This window comes from Podarcis raffonei, chromosome 2, assembly GCF_027172205.1.
Source record: "Podarcis raffonei isolate rPodRaf1 chromosome 2, rPodRaf1.pri, whole genome shotgun sequence".
Lineage (NCBI taxonomy): Eukaryota > Metazoa > Chordata > Lepidosauria > Squamata > Lacertidae > Podarcis > Podarcis raffonei.
The window spans coordinates 36,696,414-36,714,113 of NC_070603.1; the positions used below are offsets into that span (position 1 = coordinate 36,696,414).

The 17,700-nt window shown below is 40.9% G+C and overlaps 1 protein-coding gene across 6 annotated transcripts in view; it reads right to left on the reverse strand.

The window, feature by feature from the left end:
* UBE2O (ubiquitin conjugating enzyme E2 O) overlaps nt 1-17,700 on the reverse strand; it is an 85,631-nt gene that overhangs the window by 64,213 nt on the left and 3,718 nt on the right. The window lies entirely within an intron of this gene.

Genomic DNA, 17,700 nt, shown 5'->3' on the forward strand with positions numbered 1-17,700 from the left:
GTACAATCGCAGTTTCTTGGAAGTTGTACATGCCTGGTCTACTCTAACATGTTCATAACAGATTCAACACACACATGCTATCAGGAGATCAATCAAACCATATCCTTTATCACCTGAGGATAAGAGAGCAACAACAGCTTACTATTTGCATAGTGCACACAGCTTTTCTATCATTCAAACGTGTAATTATCTCTAATGTATTAATACCTCTGTGTCAAAGGACAGCCATCTCCTACTCTCAGCTTTTTTTGCCAAACCAAATATATCTCCCATCTTGAGGTTTTAGGGCTGTGTGTGTGTGTGTTTGTGTTTAAAGTGCTTTTCTTGCAGCTTTTCCGTTACCTTCCTTGAAGAGGAGAGATAAATTGCATGTTTTATTCCAGGTCAGTCCCACCACCGCCTTAATATTTACTTAGCACCTTAGAAAGCCTTACTTGCTACAAACCTGCGTCCTTTGTAGCTGCATCATTTTTTGTCATTTGGTCATTGTGCAATCCCCTAGGTCGCCTCCCATCCCTCCCAGGGCAATTCTGCTGCTAGCTGATGAGCCCACAGGAGACGGCAGAAGTGCTTATTACTAGTCCCCAACTACATGACCTTACACTCTGCACTATCAAATTTCATCCAATTTCTATTTCTCTATTCTGAGGTCATGCATTACTTTCCTAATCCTTTTTTGTATTGGCTATGCCTATTGATTGCCAGTCATCAGCAAAATTTGGCAAACAGTTATCATAACTCTTAAGACATTAGAAACAATGAAACTGCATTTAGGCTAGACTGTTGCAATTGTTTCACTTTTAAAAACTTGAGTTTAGTCAGTCAGATCTACTTCACTTCCTTTTGGGTACTGTTTCAAACTCAGGCTCATAAAACAATTTTTTTTATTATCAATTAGTTTCATATAAATACAAAAACAATGTCTATTCTGCTTTATCTGTCCCCAATAACTTTTGAAAGTTACAAAATGTAAGTATGTAACAAAACTAAGCTTCTCTTGTTCTTAGCTTTTCATAAATATAAAGAATTTAATGAGATCTATCAATGTGACTGAAATATACATTTTTAAAACCCATAATTATACCGGTAATCTCTGCACATTTCAAGTCAAGTTCAAAACACACAATATTAACATCACCCAGGCCTCAATCACAGGGCCAAATTGGAGAAGAGGTTAGCAGATTCATGATGTGGCTTCCCTTATTTTTAGAAGATAAATTTAGCTAGGAAAACTGGATGAGAGAAAGAGAGAGGGGGGTTAATCTTTCCCCTTGAACTGTTTCCTTAGTGTTAACCTCCCATGGTGTGGAGGGTACATGCATATTTTCTTGCTGTGGAGCAAAGAACTGCTGCTGAGAAAGGGATTTTAAAGAGTGGGAAATGGCACAGGCATAAAGGGTTAAACCCTGTTCCCTCAGGAATGCAGCCTTGATTTGATCTCCTTGGCTGCATTCTTTCTTTTGAGTTGACTCACTCTACCAACATTTCCCCTAGTTTGGCTCTCACTGAGATGGGGAAGCCATGCCTGCACTGCACCAATTCAACAGGGAACATCGGAAGAGCCACTGGCCCATCTAGACCAGCATCCTGTTCTCGTGGAGGCCAACCAGATGCCTGTGGGAAACCCGCAAGCACTCGCCCCTCCTGTGGTTTCCAGTAACTGGTATTCAGAAGCATTGCTGCTTCCAACACTGGAGGTAGAGCACAGCCATTGTGGTTGGTAGCCATTGATAGCCTCCTCCTTCATTAATCTGTCTAATCCTCTTCTAAAGCCATCTAGGTTGGTGGCCACCAAAGTACCTTTCTGTTCCTGAATTCAGCTTCATTGCATCTCCATGAGTTCTGGCATTATGTGAGAGGGAATCCTTTCTCTCTGTCATACATAATTTTATAAACTTCTATGGTTGCCTCTTATTCACCTTTTCGCCAAGCTAAAAAGTCCCAAACATTGCAACCTTTCATCACAGGGAAGACGCTCCAACCCCTTGATCATTTTGGTTGCCCTATTCTGAACTTTTCTCAACTCTACAATATCCTTTTTGAGGTGAATTGACCAGAACAGTATTCCAAATGTGGTTGCACCACAGATTTGTGTAATATCACTGTGATATTGGCAATTTTATTTTCAATTCCCTAGCATGGAATTTGCCTTTTTCAGCCGCCCCCACACACTAGGTCAACATCTTCAGTGAGCTATCTACTATGACCCCAAGGTCTCAATTCCTGGTCCATCACCACCAGTTCACATCCCATATGTGTATATGTGAAATAAAGATATTTTGCCCCAACATGCATCATTTTACATTATCTACTATGACCCAAAGGTGTCGTTCCTGGTTCATCACTTCACTTCTCCTTCATGCTCCACCACTGGGCAAAGAGCTAGAGCCTGGCTTGCTCCTCGTGAGAGGGTTAGCACACAGTTAACTTAGAGGGGAGGCAATCTTCGGGCAACTATAAATTAGTACAAACTTCGCCTCTCCACATTTCTTTTGTTTGTCTGAAGGATCTGCCAACTAACGGGCAGCAACCCTGTGTCAGAAAAGGTAGCCAGGATTCACAATTGCAAAGGATCACTTTAAGAATGGTTATAGACAAGACTAGTTTCTTCTTTGTAGTTTGTGCAATCCCACAAAGCCTCTTTGGAGGGAGGGCAGGAAAAGCATGCCAGGAACACACTGAACAGGATGGGCTCAGCTCAGGGGTAGAACATATGCAGGCCAAAGGGCCCCGGTTCAGTCTTGGAAAAATTCGTGTCCATAGTCCTAGGGAGTAGCTGCTGAAACAACACTAAACTACAGTGGTACTTCGGGTTAAGAACTTAAATCGTTCTGGAGGTCCCTTCTTAACCTGAAACTGTTCTTAACCTGAGGCACCACTTTAGCTAATGGAGCCTCCCGCTGCTGCCGCACGATTTCTGTTCTCATCCTGAAGCAAAGTTCTTAACCCGAGGTACTATTTCTGGGTTAGTGGAGCCTGTAACCGGAAGTATCTGTAACCCGAGGTACCACTGTACATGGACCAATGAGCTGATTTAGTCTCAGGTATCTTCTCGGATCAGGCTTACACTTTGCCTCCAAACACCACTTTCTAGGCATTAGTGTTTTGCATGTGTGCTCATTTGTTGAAGACAGCAGCAGCAGCAGCAGCAGCAACATATTGGAAGGCATCCTTAGATTTCTAGGAAACAAGTTACACTTGTATGGCAAACCCAGCCACCCGTGTAGACTTTAAATGAAGTGTCTGGAACTTGCCTAATCAAGCTACTTTAATATTCCACTTCCAATTCTACTGTAAATTCTACCGTAATCATGCATTCACAGAAACACTAGCTTAAAAAGTGAGGTCTAAAATAGCAACAGGAAACTGTTCTCCAAAGGCTTTCCCGGGACAATGAAATGACAGAGGTACAGAGAACTTTTCCCTAGTGCCAACACTTGGTTCAGACATGGTACAAACCACTTTATAAGAAAATTCATTTGTACACTTACTATAGTAAGAGCAGTAGACAACAATCCAGTGCCCCAATATAATGCTAGAAACAATGGGCAAAATTAATTGACAACTTTAAAAATGGGACAGAGAATTTAAGTATGGTACAAATGATGTAACACATCTTATCCGATTATAGATAGGAATTTCTAGATGCCCAGCCTAAGAAATCTTAGAAGAATGGGCTTCATGCTTTTCATGTATGCATTCAGCTGAACACAATTCATTAATGTAAAAACAGCAAGACTAATCCATATCCTTTTGCATGAAGCTTTAGAAAGCATTTTTCCAGCAAGGTCTTCCTCACCTGGCTTCTAAAGAGATCAGGTAGCACAGTGAAGGAAGGCACCACCAGGAGAAAGTGCCTCACATTGTTACACCAAAATAATACTTTTCTTATCAACAGCAAACAGTTTCTATTCATCATCCACACCCACCCAGACTCCAGCAAGCTGCAATGACTGAAGTGATGGATAGGACACCAGACCCCTCAGAGGGGAAGAGAGAAAGGCTAGAGTCCTTAGTTGTGTGTCTTCATTTGTAACGAAGCCTGCTCAAAAGCAGTTCCAGGGCACTTTTCTGCCCTGTATTATTGCCACATAACCTTGGAAGCTGGGCTAAGAGTAATTGCTTTCTAAAAGGATAAACAGTAGGTACACCCTGAAAACGCAAGGGAGATATGAGTCAGAAGAAGCCTGTGACCAATAAGGAGAGGCCTCCTATTAGAATAGAAAAATCTACTACTACTACTAAGAACAATAATTTTATTATTTATACCCCACCCACCTGGCTGAATTTCCCCAGCTACTCTAAGCAGCTTACAGCATATATAAAACATAGCAAATCATCAAACATTAAAAATTTCCCGATACAGGGCTGACTTCAGATGTCTTCTAAAAGTTATGTAGTTCTTTTGTCTCCTTGACATCTAAAGGGAGGGTGTTCCATACCTACTCAAACTTTTAAAAACTGCATAGAAAATATTGGGAGGGGATCAGTTCTACTGCTTATTTAGATTATGCTCTGTGCTCAAAATTATTTACCAACAGCAAAATGGCATATAATATTAAGAACATTCACATCTGATTCATGTCATAGTTCAAATGAAGACTTGAAGGTCATAACCTTAAAATGTGCAATAATTGTGTGCTTAATCTCTGATGCCCTATTAGCCTCTGCATAAAAATGATGCAGTATAAAATGGCAGGTACAATTCTGAAAAATTACAGGTCTGTAGGCAGTACTGTACTAAGGGTTGTACTATAGATGCACCCAGTGCTATTCTTCTAGAAAAAGGAGTGCTGGAACTCACCATGAACGCCTCCCCTATTCTCTTATAATGGCAACAGCGCCCACCTGAGAGGTGCCAAAACTGAGTTCTGGAAAGTTCCGGCTGAAAAAAAGCCCTGGATATACCAACTAGAGCCCACCCTGGGACCTTGCAATGAAGCATACCAGTAAGTAAGAAATCTAAGAAAGAATTAAATATGCGCCTATATCACATTTACATGCTATTTCTACTGGCGTCTTTAGTTCAACTGGCAAGAGTATGCTGTACCACATTCTTCTTCCAGGAAATATACAGCATGTTGAGGATGGAATTTAGGTGGGGTAGTGAAGCAAGATGTGGCACAAACACATGGTCTAATATACCTGAGTCTTGAAAAGGCTATGTCTACAACTCTCTGATCAGGCATCTTTTAAACTGAAACTGTCAACTTTTACTGGCTGCCACTGCATCTCTGCCTGTTAACAATCAGTTCTTTAGGTGACATTAGCAGGAGATTATATTGGTTCCTATTCCCTCCAATCACCCTGGTTGATTTCTGCATATTGTATGGTTGTGAAAGGTACAGGAGAAGGCTCAGCTGAAGGTTTTCAGATCAACTGGCAATTATCCTTTAAATAGGGAATTCAGCAGCTAAACCAAGCACAGCCGCCCTAAAATCTCCCGCCTACCTTTCTTCCGTGAAGTCTCTGCTGTGCCTACAAAAACTGCCTGCCAGAAATCCAGCTGCTGTGCACATCAGAAATATTTCCTGCTCTCCCACACACTGCTCAAAACTATTTTTACTTATACCCTGTGATTTTTTTCGCTCATCTCCTTTAACACCTAACTTTTAACATCTTGGCCTACCTGAGCTGAAAACTCTTCAGGGCCTGGCCTCTGAGAATCTTGGTTATCAATAGCAAGCTTTTATAGTTCTAGAGGCTAACATGAGATAGGAACAATTGCATAGACAGAAATCATTGCACAGCAGAATTAGCAAGTCTGTTGACCAACACTGGCAAAAAAAAAATGCCCTTTTTAAATTATTTAACTGAATTTTGGTGACGGTTCTTGCTTGTACCAGTGCCATTTTTCTAGAATAAGAAGTTATAATAGCAATGTTGCCCACCAGAGAGGTGCCGGAACTGAGTTCTGGTGAGTTCTGGCTGAAAAGAGCTAAAACAAAACCAGAATGAAAGAAGAAAAATACCTTTTTATTAAAAACTACAACCATGTTACAACACTCAGAGGTAAAAAGTGCATTCTAGATGTCCCCCACCCTTTACCTAAAACAACTCATTTTATAAAGCCTGCAGTAGAAACAGAAGTCTCTCCAGAAAAATCAGGACAGCGAAGTCTATGGGAAGAAAGCTTGCAATATCAGTCAAGATGCCAGAGTCCCTCATCAAATACTTATCTCATTCAAAACAAGCAATTTCTTATAATTTATACCCTGAATTTTGCAAAGATCACACAAACACTTTTCCTACACTGCCAAGTTTCAAAACAAACTGCTGAGCCATTTTGAGCAATAAGCCATAGAATCTACTGCTCTTCGCCCCATTTCTCATTGTGCCATTCAACCTTAACACAGGGCTATGATTGTGGTCTGAAGTACTGTAAGTTAATAATATTCATAATAAATCAAAACAGAGGCATTTAATTTTTCTGCTCCTGTACCTTCCCCCACCACTACATATTTTTTTAGAAAATGTATTATAGGAGCTGAATTTCCATTTTAATTTCTCATGGACACAGTTTTGTACAATGCATCTACAGCAAGAAGAAATCATAGATTCTAAGGTAATAGAAGGTGGACAAGGTCACTTCACAAATCCAGACTACTGAATTTTTCCACTTCTGCTCTACATCTAAACATATATTGCACTACGTTTTCTCCCTCATCTTCCTTTTCACATGTACAATTTAGTTGCATTTGCTGAAAGTAGGGATTTCAGTACACAAGATCTCAAGGTTCGATTTTAGGCATGGTTATGATTTGCTGAATGTTTCCTATTAAAAATGTATAGGTATACAACTGGTCAATGTGGTAGTAAAGAACTGGATTCAAGGCCTCATTTATTACTCAATAATGCAGAATAGATCAGCCCCATTCCACTTCTCCTATTACTACAATTACTAAAGCATTCCTGGTTATTAAAAAAATAGCATTTGGGAAGTAAAAGAATTATCAAATCAAAAACAGGACTATTTCTGAACTGCACAGAACGAAGTAGAATCAGCCCTTTAGCTTGGAAGTGAAAAGCGGCAGCTGACAAATTAGCTCGCTTATCTAGATGGCTCCACAGATGTTCTGTAATACAGGTAGCCATTGTGCCAACATAAAAGCAATCCATTATGGCTGCATTCATTATAATCCTCTCAAAAGGTCTTTGTTCTAAACATACCCATATTCTAATACTAGAAAGGTCTTTGAGGGCTAAGGAGTGGGCCAACACCACCTTGCTCAAGCCACAATTTCTATAATGTATAATGCACTTTTAAACAGACATCCTGACAGCTTATTAAGTATGAATCTTAGCCTGTATACTGGCTGCAAACAAGTGGGGTTTTTTTTAAAAAATGCTGCTAGTTATCAAATTGCTTTGGCAATTGCTCAGCTACAGCTCCAAGTTTCTACAGACTCCAGGTAATTGTTAGTGGCTAGCTAAGCTCTTTCTTAGTTGTTAGCCCTTCTCATGAATGCGCACCAAACCATAGCAAAATGTAGCATAGGCCCACTGGGGATGCAAAGGACCAGGACAACAACTTAGATGGCTTCATCACTACTTCTTACTCTGGGATTGCCACCCTTTATTCACCCATTTTTAAAATGGGGAATCCAGACTCTGTTGTTGGGAATCCAGTGGTTTGACGTATCTTGTTTTTTCAGACTTCATTTGCAGTAGGGGTGGTTTGTTTGTTTGTTTGCAAAACAAATCAATTGCATTACCAGTCGCCCCGTGTGAAGAGGCAAGGCACTCTTGTGCAATTGGGACTGCTATATTTTTAGGGAAATACATCCACAGCTTTCTTCTTTCCTTCCCCCTTTTTATCATACTTTGTGATGAATGAGCAGATTAGTGATATCAATTGCCTTAGTGTCAGTATCTGCTCAGCTGATAATGAGGGTACAGTATAATCATTTCCTCTAATACTTTCTCGCAAGAAAATAGTACTATTTTGCTATTAAAAAGCGAAAAGAGAAAATAATGTAGTATGATTAGTAATTAAATCTTTCCCCTGGGGGGACAAACAGAGACTGACACTAGGGCAATATGGCCGGGGGAGGGGGAGGGGGGACACGGGACTTTTCTTTCTGGCTGCAATCAAAAGGAAGGAAATATGGACAGAATCTGAAAACAGGAAACTTTTCATTAACACTGGAAATAACTTTTGAGTGGCACTTATAAGTAAACATTGTAGATGGATCTTGGCTAAGGAACAGAGCACAGTGCTATACTAAGTGTAGTGTGGAATCTCAGTTTTAAGAACATTTACAGTGGTACCTCAGGTTACATACGCTTCAGGTTACACGCTCCGCTAACCCAGAAATAGTACCTCGGGTTAAGAACTTTGCTTCAGGATGAGAACAGAAATCGTGCTCCGGTGGCGCGGCAGCAGCAGGAGGCCCCATTAGCTAAAGTGGTGCTTCAGGTTAAGAACAGTTTCAGGTTAAGAACGGACCTCCGGAACGAATTAAGTACTTAACCAGAGGTACCACTGTATAGCTAACTATAAAAGAACAATGCTGCACTAAAGTATGGAACCACCCTAAAAAAAGCAGGCACTGCAATTCTCTTTTTCAGATAAATGGTGTTCCCCTTCAGAATAGCAAGGGCACACGCTTCAAAGAGACTAATTCCTGCTCTTCCAGTAGCTGTTTTCTTAGATACAAAAATTCTTATTGCGTTATGGTGACTAAAATACTGCTTTGCTCTTTATCTTCTGCCTACTCCAAACAGTGCCTTGGGAAAACAACTGGAAGCTCCAAATCTCTTAACTGAGCAATTATTCAATGATCACATACTTTTATCTTACTGCAATAATTTTATCTTTTCACCAGATTTAACATCAGCAGCTACTTTTAAAATTATTTACATATACTATTATGAAAGCTGAAGAAGTGATACTGTTTCACAGCATAAAACAGTAACTGCTAAAACCACATTGTTTCCAATAAACTGAAAACAGGAATTCAAGGCAGAACATTAAAAAGTAATAAAAAAATCTGTTTACAGGTGTCCTCTGAAGTAAACGCTACAGAAAAAAGCATGCATAAGTTGCCCTTCATTCCAAACACCTTCCGTTAAGCACATGTTTTTTAAAGATATCCAATACTTTTGCGCATATTACAATATGGTAAGTTGCAGTTTAGATTACAAGACCAATAAGAAAAAAAAATTAGAAAGCCACACCATTTACAGCTGCTCAGTCTTAAAGCACAATATCTCAACCAGGTCACATTCACCTGTACAACAGATTAAGAATGATTACTTCTGATCTGACACTATATGATAGTAGAACTAGAACCCTATTAAAATACATTTTATTCCACTGAAACACATGCAATTAAGTGCTTGCTTCTGTCCTTGGAAAAAGCAAACATGTAAGGCACTTTAATCATTTAATAATCTTCTATTATCACAACTTTTGGTTATACAGCAAAATCCAATGTTAGTCAGAGTAAACCCATTGAAATCAATGGACTTTAACTTACACCCATTAATTTTAATTGGTTTTAAGTTTTATATGTTATACTAAGGTGTAGTTTAATGCTAGACTTTCGAAAACATACACATTTGGGATTTAAACATTATGATTATACATTCATTCCTGGCTTTTGTCTCTTAGTCACACTGCTGTAGCCTAATCTCTGCCCCAAACAAGGAACCATACATTAGTTCTTGTCTGTATGGCTTATTCTGAATGCAGTGTGTTGTTGTTGTTTTTAACTGTTTGAGGTACAAAATACATACCCCAGCAAATAACTGTACCTGGAGATGAAGATATTCTGTTAGAGGAAGAGGGACAATGCAAAAAATCTCCTCATGCTAATAATTCTGAATTCAAAGCATTTAAATGGAAAAAGAGGGAAAGCTATTCCAGATACACTAACAGCTGCCATCCAAATTACTTAACTTACTTACTGTATACACATCTGTGCTTCAATTCTGATTCACAAAACAACCTGAAATAATGACTTGAGGAAAAAGAATTCAACAACAGAGAAGTCAAGGACTGAGATAAGATTTTCCCAATCTGGGTGCTGTCAGACTTCGAGCCTGCAAAATCCCTCACATAAATAGTCAAAACTATTTATGTCAAAACTCAAGAGGGGGAAGAAGCTTTTCACTATGCACTCATCATTTACTACCTCAGTTTCTTACATTCACAGATATGAGGCAATACTTTGCAGAAAAACACATTCAAAATAACGTGTTTACTTTAGTTATAACAAAAACATTTTTAAAAGAGGGACACAAGAACAAAGGTAAAATATTTACTCTAGACAACTGATCAAAATAGTTTGCTACAAAGGCAAAACACATATTTTCAAGGGGAGATGAAAATTAAGTGTCTCTATCTCCTTAGAAGTGCTTTGTACATAGAACTTGTGCATTTTGGAGCAGCGAGGAAGCTCATTTACATCCTAAGTATTTTGAATACTTATGTAGCTACTGCTTAACTTCCCATTATAGTTTGAACATATCTTTTTGTTTTCTTATTTTATCATCGGGTTATTGCTTTTTAAAAATAATGTGCAATTAAATCTCTTGAGCAGCACTTCTTTGAAAAATTATGGGATTAAAATATATATGCAATGATCATCTTATCTCTCCTGCAACACTGCAGCAGATTAGTTGATGCAGTTTGTGTTACAACTGCCTGCAGACAGAACAGAGACAATGACTCCTCATCCTAAAGACATCTGGAGAGCAAGGAATACATACATTTGCCACATAGAAAGGTAAAAGACTTCCCGCAGCAAATATCAGTATACTTGGTGTTTTCACTACTTTCTGTATATTTTAAGACATTTCAATTTTAAGAATTCTATGCTTAAAAAAATAAGATTTCCCCCCCCAAATCATTAGTCTAACCATCCTTCCTGTTACCCAAATGAATTAAACATATTATAACAAATGCAGCCATAATAAACTTTGTTTGCAGTTTGCATAGAAGTCACATGTATCACATAACATCCTGGGAACCATTTAGGTAATGACTTAATCACTTGTCCTTTTATTGGAGTAGAAGATATTTCTATTTCATTACTTCATTTTGAACAGGGCATTAAAGAGGTCTGTTACTCGTTATATATCTGTGAAACCCTTACATAGAATGATCCAGAACTATGAGGTGAATAGTATTTGGTATGCTAATGAGACTCAGCTCTGTTTTCTACTTTTCATCAGACCCAGGTCTGACAGTGGAATTACCTGACTGGTTGATTAGAGGGTGTTAACTATTTTAGGGCAGTGGGCATATTTGGGAATGTAATAAACTTCGGGGGCACCACACACACATGCTCTGCAACTACGCACACATCTTATACACTCACCCTTCCCACCAAACACTTAGGCTCGAAAGTACAGTGGTACCTGGGGTTAAGAACTTAATTCATTCCGGAGGTCCGTTCTTAACCTGAAACTGTTCTTAACCTGAAGCACCACTTTAGCTAATGGGGCCTCCTCCTGCCCGATTTCTGTTCTCATCCTGAAGCAAAGTTCTTAACCCGAGGTACTATTTCTGGGTTAGCGGAGTCTGTAAACTGAAGCGTCTGTAACCCGAGGCACCACTGTAGTCTTCTCTTGACTACATTTTTCCTCGCCTTTTGCAATTAAGCTCAAAAACTAAATCCAATAGACTCTTTCAAATCTAATTGGGGAGTAATCTTCCAGGAGAGTGCAACCAAGGAAAGGGTTAACTTTGTGCATTAAATCACCTTCTGTTGGAACCAAATTTCAGGCCTAATTGCTGAGCGTAAGAGGTGATGTAGGCAATAGAAGGTTTATTCCAAGCCTAGCAGCAGCTTCACAAACACAATTTCATCAGGTTGGGCACAGCTGGGGCGGGGACAAATTATATTTTCATCCCCAGTGGTGACCCCCCCCAAATGCCCCCACACTGCAATTAGCCTTCAAAAAATTCAAGACCTAATATTAAGGAAGGGGAGGGAGTCACTGTGGGGGCCATGAAGGTCCTGGCAGGAACACATGCACCCACAAGCGCTATGTTGGTAGTTCCAAGGGTTAGGCTGAGGAGGAACAAAGCCAGATATGATGACAGGGAGACTTGGGGCTACCTCCCTTCATTCTCACAACCACCCTGTGAAGCATAGCTGCCAATGTTTCCCATTTTTTAAGGGAAATTCCCTTATTCCGAATAGGATTCCTCGCAAGAAAAGATAAAAGTTGACAGCTATGCTGTGAAGTGAGCTTGTCAGAGCATGAACGATTTACTCAGAGTCACCCAGTGAACTTCATAAATGAACTGTGAGATGAACTCCAATTTTGCTGGCCTGAGTCAAAATTCTAACTACTACAATAAATTCTGGCATGACTAAACTTGGAATACTTAGCTCTCACCTGTGGCTCTTGGAAGCCGTCAGCATGTGACAGTGACCACACCTGGGGAATGGCTTTGACCGGCCAGCTAAACCAGGTGAGGGTAGCCGATGTGTCTCAAACCCTCAGTGAGTTTGGGAATTCCCCTGCGAGACTCCAGCAGATTGAGTGGACGAGACCAATAGCGGGTTCAATGGTCAAGAAGGCGGTTCTACATGTGCTGTAGAGGGAAGTGCGGGCAAATGGGGGCTCATCAATTTGGGAAGGCAGCCTATTTGGGAAGGAAGTCTCTGATCCTAAACCTTCACTGTCTTGTGGGAAAAGGCTAAGGAGTAAATCCTCCATAGTGGAGCCCCCAAGATGGTTTTATGCCTCCTTCCAGCAACTCCTGCAGCCAAGCTGGTGCCAAATGTATTGACCTGCTTTCCTTTGGACCACATTAGTGAGGTCGAGGGTGGGTCTTGATGTCTGGGCAGCCTAGGACCTCCATACACAATGCCAGGCTTGCACCCCGGGGAGGTCACTTCGGAGCTGCTAATACAGCGGTTTGACTTCACACTCAGAGGTGCACTCCACTGTCTCTTGAGACGGATGGATGCTAACAGCACACAGTAACATTAGCTAACAAAATCCACACTAGCCAATGAATCTTGGGTGTAAGTACTATCCAGAAAGATTCCCATCACTGCTCTGAGACAGGCTGCTGGAATAGTTATTCAAGGAGACACTTAAAAATAAAGATTTCAAAAGCACAAGCCCCAAGTTTATATACTGAAATAAAATTAATCACAGACTTTAACCTGCAGAGCGAACTAAGGAAAGTAAATGGCGAGTAACCTCGCAATAAATACAACAGTAATGGAGCAGGCTATTCATTCAATTCTACAGACCTACAGCAATTCCAGTAAGCCTTTTGTTTTCCTTCAGTCTCAAACCACTGTGAATGCCAGGTGGTTCCTAAGTAATCCCCAAGAGAGTAAAATAAATGTCAGAAGCAAGAGGTTTGCTAGATGTGGTTTCTTAGGTGGGTAGAATAGAATAATGCTTCAGAACATTAAAAACCTAAGCTAATGCATCAGAACTCCCAATTCTTCAAACTAATCAGCATTTATTCTTACCCCCTCAACAATATTTAATGTGAGGGCTGTTTATCTTTCTGATATCCTCTACATACTGAGAGATTTGAAATATATATTGACAAATATGACTCAATGTTTATAGTGAATAAATGCTGATTGCCCTGAGAGAAGTTGAGAGTCCGGGATGCTATTTTAGCTGAAAAGTGCAACAAACTCAAAGGGGGAAAATAATACCAGCTTTTGTTTTGCTACAGCAGCATTTATTTTATTTTGTTGTACACCACCCTTCAACCCAAGAGTCACAGGGCGGTGAGCAATAAAATACAGGAAAACACGTGAGACTTCCCCAAGTCATAGGACTCAGGATTATTCTAACTGCCACAAACTTAAACAATCAGCACACAGGGTTCAGGGACAAGAAAGGGTTCAATGTTCTTGGTGTAAAAGGAATGAATTAAGAAACACTCATGAACGCGGGTGGCGCTGTGGTCTAAACCACTGAGCCTAGGGATTGCCGATCGGAAGGTCGGCGGTTCAAATCCCCGCAATGGGGTGAGCTCCCGTTGCTCAGTCCCAGCTCCTGCCAACCTAGCAGTTCGAAAGCACGTCAAAGTGCAAGTAGATAAATAGGTACCGCTCCGGCAGAAGGTAAACGGTGCTTCCGTGCGCTGCTCTGGTTTGCCAGAAGCGGCTTAGTCATGCTGGCCACATGACCTGGAAAAACTGTCTGCAGACAAACGTCGGCTCCCTCAGCCAGTAAAGCGAGATGAGCGCTGCAACCCCAGAGTCATTCGCGACTGGACTTAACGGTCAGGGGTCCTTTACCTTTTACATGAACATGGACAATCAGCACACAGGGACACATGGAAATGTTTCTAGAAACAGAGAACACATCCACAGGTCTCTATGCACCTCTCCACTGGCCTACATATTTGAACTGTTAGTAATCAAACTCATCACCTACCTCTCCAACTATGAGGCTTCCCCAAACCACCATTTTCCTGCATTTTCTGCATGATATGCTTATACAATTTTGTTAGAACATAAGTTAGACGACCAAAGCTAGGGGCAGGGGCAGGTGGAAGGGTGACAGCATTTTATACAGTTTCATCCAAAGCCCATAAAATTGTATAGTTTGAGTCTTTTAGATTTATTAGAATATATTTTAATACTTAAGAAGATGGTCTGTATAACCTAAGGCTTTAACCTCCTGGTTAAAGACATCTTAGTCAATAGAGTATGAGTTTTAATCAATTCAGTTTGTATGTATGTACATAAATCCCACAGAATTACTCTCCGGAAAGTGGTGCATGAACGAATCACAGCAAGTAGACGGAGACGGTCTGTGTGTGTGTGAAATAAACAGTTTCAACATCATTTCTTTAAATAAACTAGTACAGTGGTACCTCGGGTTACATACGCTTCAGGTTACATACGCTTCAGGTTACAGACTCCGCTAACCCAGAAATAGTACCTTGGGTTAAGAACTTTGCTTCAGGATGAGAACAGAAATCGTGCTCCGGCGGTGCAGCAGCAGCAGGAGGCCCCATTAGCTAAAGTTGTGCTTCAGGTTAAGAACAGTTTCAGGTTAAGAATGGACCTCCAGAACGAATTAAGTACGTAACCAGAGGTACCACTGTATTTGAAAAATTGAAGTGTGTACAATATGAAACATGAAACAGAACGTAAAGAATACAAGTGGTGGAATTCAACATCAAGCCGTGCATTGTAGCTTGCCAGATGGAATGATTCCCCCTTTCCCTCCTTGTGCACTGCTCTAAGGGCTCTTTTGACACACATACCCCAGCCAATTTCAAAGAGACACAAAGCAAGAGAAGGGGGGAAACCCTTATAGGGCTCCTTAGGCAAATCCTGCCCAAGGCTTGCAGGCTTTAGTATTGTGCATCTTTTACAGCAGGGGTGACTAACTTATATTCATCCTTGGCCAATCTGGGGTGGGGGGGGGCACATGCCAACAGGGATGCAACCAAAATGAGTCTCACACAAAACACAAACCTTCCTCCTCAGCTGATTTGTACAGATTATCTGGGAAGGGGGCATTGACTTGATGAATGGGGAGTGGCAATTTGTATCTCCATCAGCTAGCTGGGTTCTGTGGATGCGAATTATCCCCTTCCCAGCTCATCATATCAGTCACTTGATGAATGTAAGTCACCGGACCCAGCTCATCACATGTTGAACCTGATATCTGGAGGGGGCAATTTCCATTACCATCAGGATGCTGAGCTGGGAAGAGAATACTGCATCTCCTTTGTTTATTGTTTTCTTTTTGCTTCCTCCAGCACCAAAATCAGTTGGGCCTTGAGTGCCAGATCAGGCCCCCAGGTTGGGAGTTAGCCACTTCTGTTTTACAGTATCATTCTTTAAGCAACAGTACATCTACCACTAGGTAAATACCATGTCAAGAGGAGGATACATCTGCAAAGCAAATTCTGGACAATTGGCATTTGTACATTACCATGAGCAGGATTTACTTGCAAAATAAATAAAAGGGGCCCAAAATATTTCCAAATTAAACAGGAACACTGTTTTTATTTATCATACTCGTCAACTGAACACATGTTGCAACTCTAGTATAACGGAGAAACCAACCTACAAGGCAAGTTAAATAGCAAGTAACCAATTTATGACCTATTCTTACATGCACTTACACATGGGTAGGCAAACTAAGGCCCGGGGGCTGGATCCGGCCCAGTCGCCTTCTCAATCCAGCCCGTGGACAGTCCGGGAATCATCGTGTTTTTACATGAGTAGTATGTGTCCTTTTATTTAAAATGCATCTCTGGGTTATTTGTGGGCCATAGGAATTTGTTCATTTTTTCTTCTTCTCCAAAATACAGTCCGGCCCCCCACAAGGTCTGAGGGACAGTGGACCGGCCCCCTACTGAAAAAGTTTGCTGACCCCTGCACTTACACAACTATAGCTTAAAATAAGCCTACACTATGCGAAGCAAACCAAAGAAAAAGAACTCAGAACAGATTTTTCAGTAATCTCATTTATGAGTCAGCAGGCAAGGCTAAGAAATCAATGGAGCAAAACATAGGGGGAGAAGGAATGTGCATGCAACTTCTGGTGGCAGATAGAAATTAATACCAATAACCCAGTAAGTCCTACAAACTGACATGAAATCAATAAAGTTTTCATTTTAAGAAAATTTGAAAAAAGAAATGGCTAAAGATAAATCATTAATTCCAACTTGCTGCAGTAATTGTGTCTAGTTCTCCAAAATGCTGAGGATTTGCAAGTTTTACACAAAGCCACCACTAATAGCCTAGAAAGTATCTTTATTTTGCCAAAATACCTAACAGTTAATATGCAGAAACAAGTACCGTTATTAGCCCAAATATAAGCCACACTCCCCACCAATTCTGACCGCAAAAAGTTAAAATGCGGCTTATATTTGCGACCTTATGATATCACTGCTAAAACAGCAGCCCTAGGTCCGCCACCTTGCCTTGCCTTTCAAGGCCGGAATGAAAAGTGCGCTCCCATCCAGGATACCATCATGAGGGCCGTTGGGGATGTGGGACAACAGCGTCTCTCCCGACCACGGCTCCCAAGCCTCCCCCAAACCACCGGAAAGAAGGGGGAAGGTGGGGAGGCTGCCAGCAAAGCGGCACAGCTCCCCCCACCCCAGGAAGCAGCCCGGGAGCACGGGGGAACAGTAGCCGTAGGATTTTCTTCTACAGTTGCCTGTGGAATTTAAAGGGAACGACATATTCGGGTATTGTCTCCCCCCCCCAATTTTAAAGGTGTGGCTTATTTGCGGGTACGGCTTACATTTGGACCAATACAGCACCACCCCTTTTCTGTTTCTACTAATGCAGCTGCTATTTTACAATATCTGTATTTCTCACCCTAACAGACTTGAGACAAATGAAAAGAACTGGGTTGGGCTCTTTGCATTATTGTAAGTGTTACGATTGGATTAATGAGAGATAATTTTACAAAATTGCTCAGTAGCACTTCACAACAAAGCAATGAACCACAACCTATGTATTATGTCCATTATTTCAGACATGGCTTCCTAAACTGCGCCACCTAATTCCCAGAGGGGGAGGAAGAGGAGAAAAAGGTGTAATGGGAAATGATTGTTTATATAGTTACCTGGCTTGCATGAGGCAGTACAAACCTGGTTGAAAGTATACACACAGATCTGGAAACATTTCCTGTGACACCTATTTATTGTGACAAAGGCAGGAAACTCCAAAAATTACTGGCTAGTTGGTATACATCGTGAGATATGCTGGTGAGTTTTGATCCACT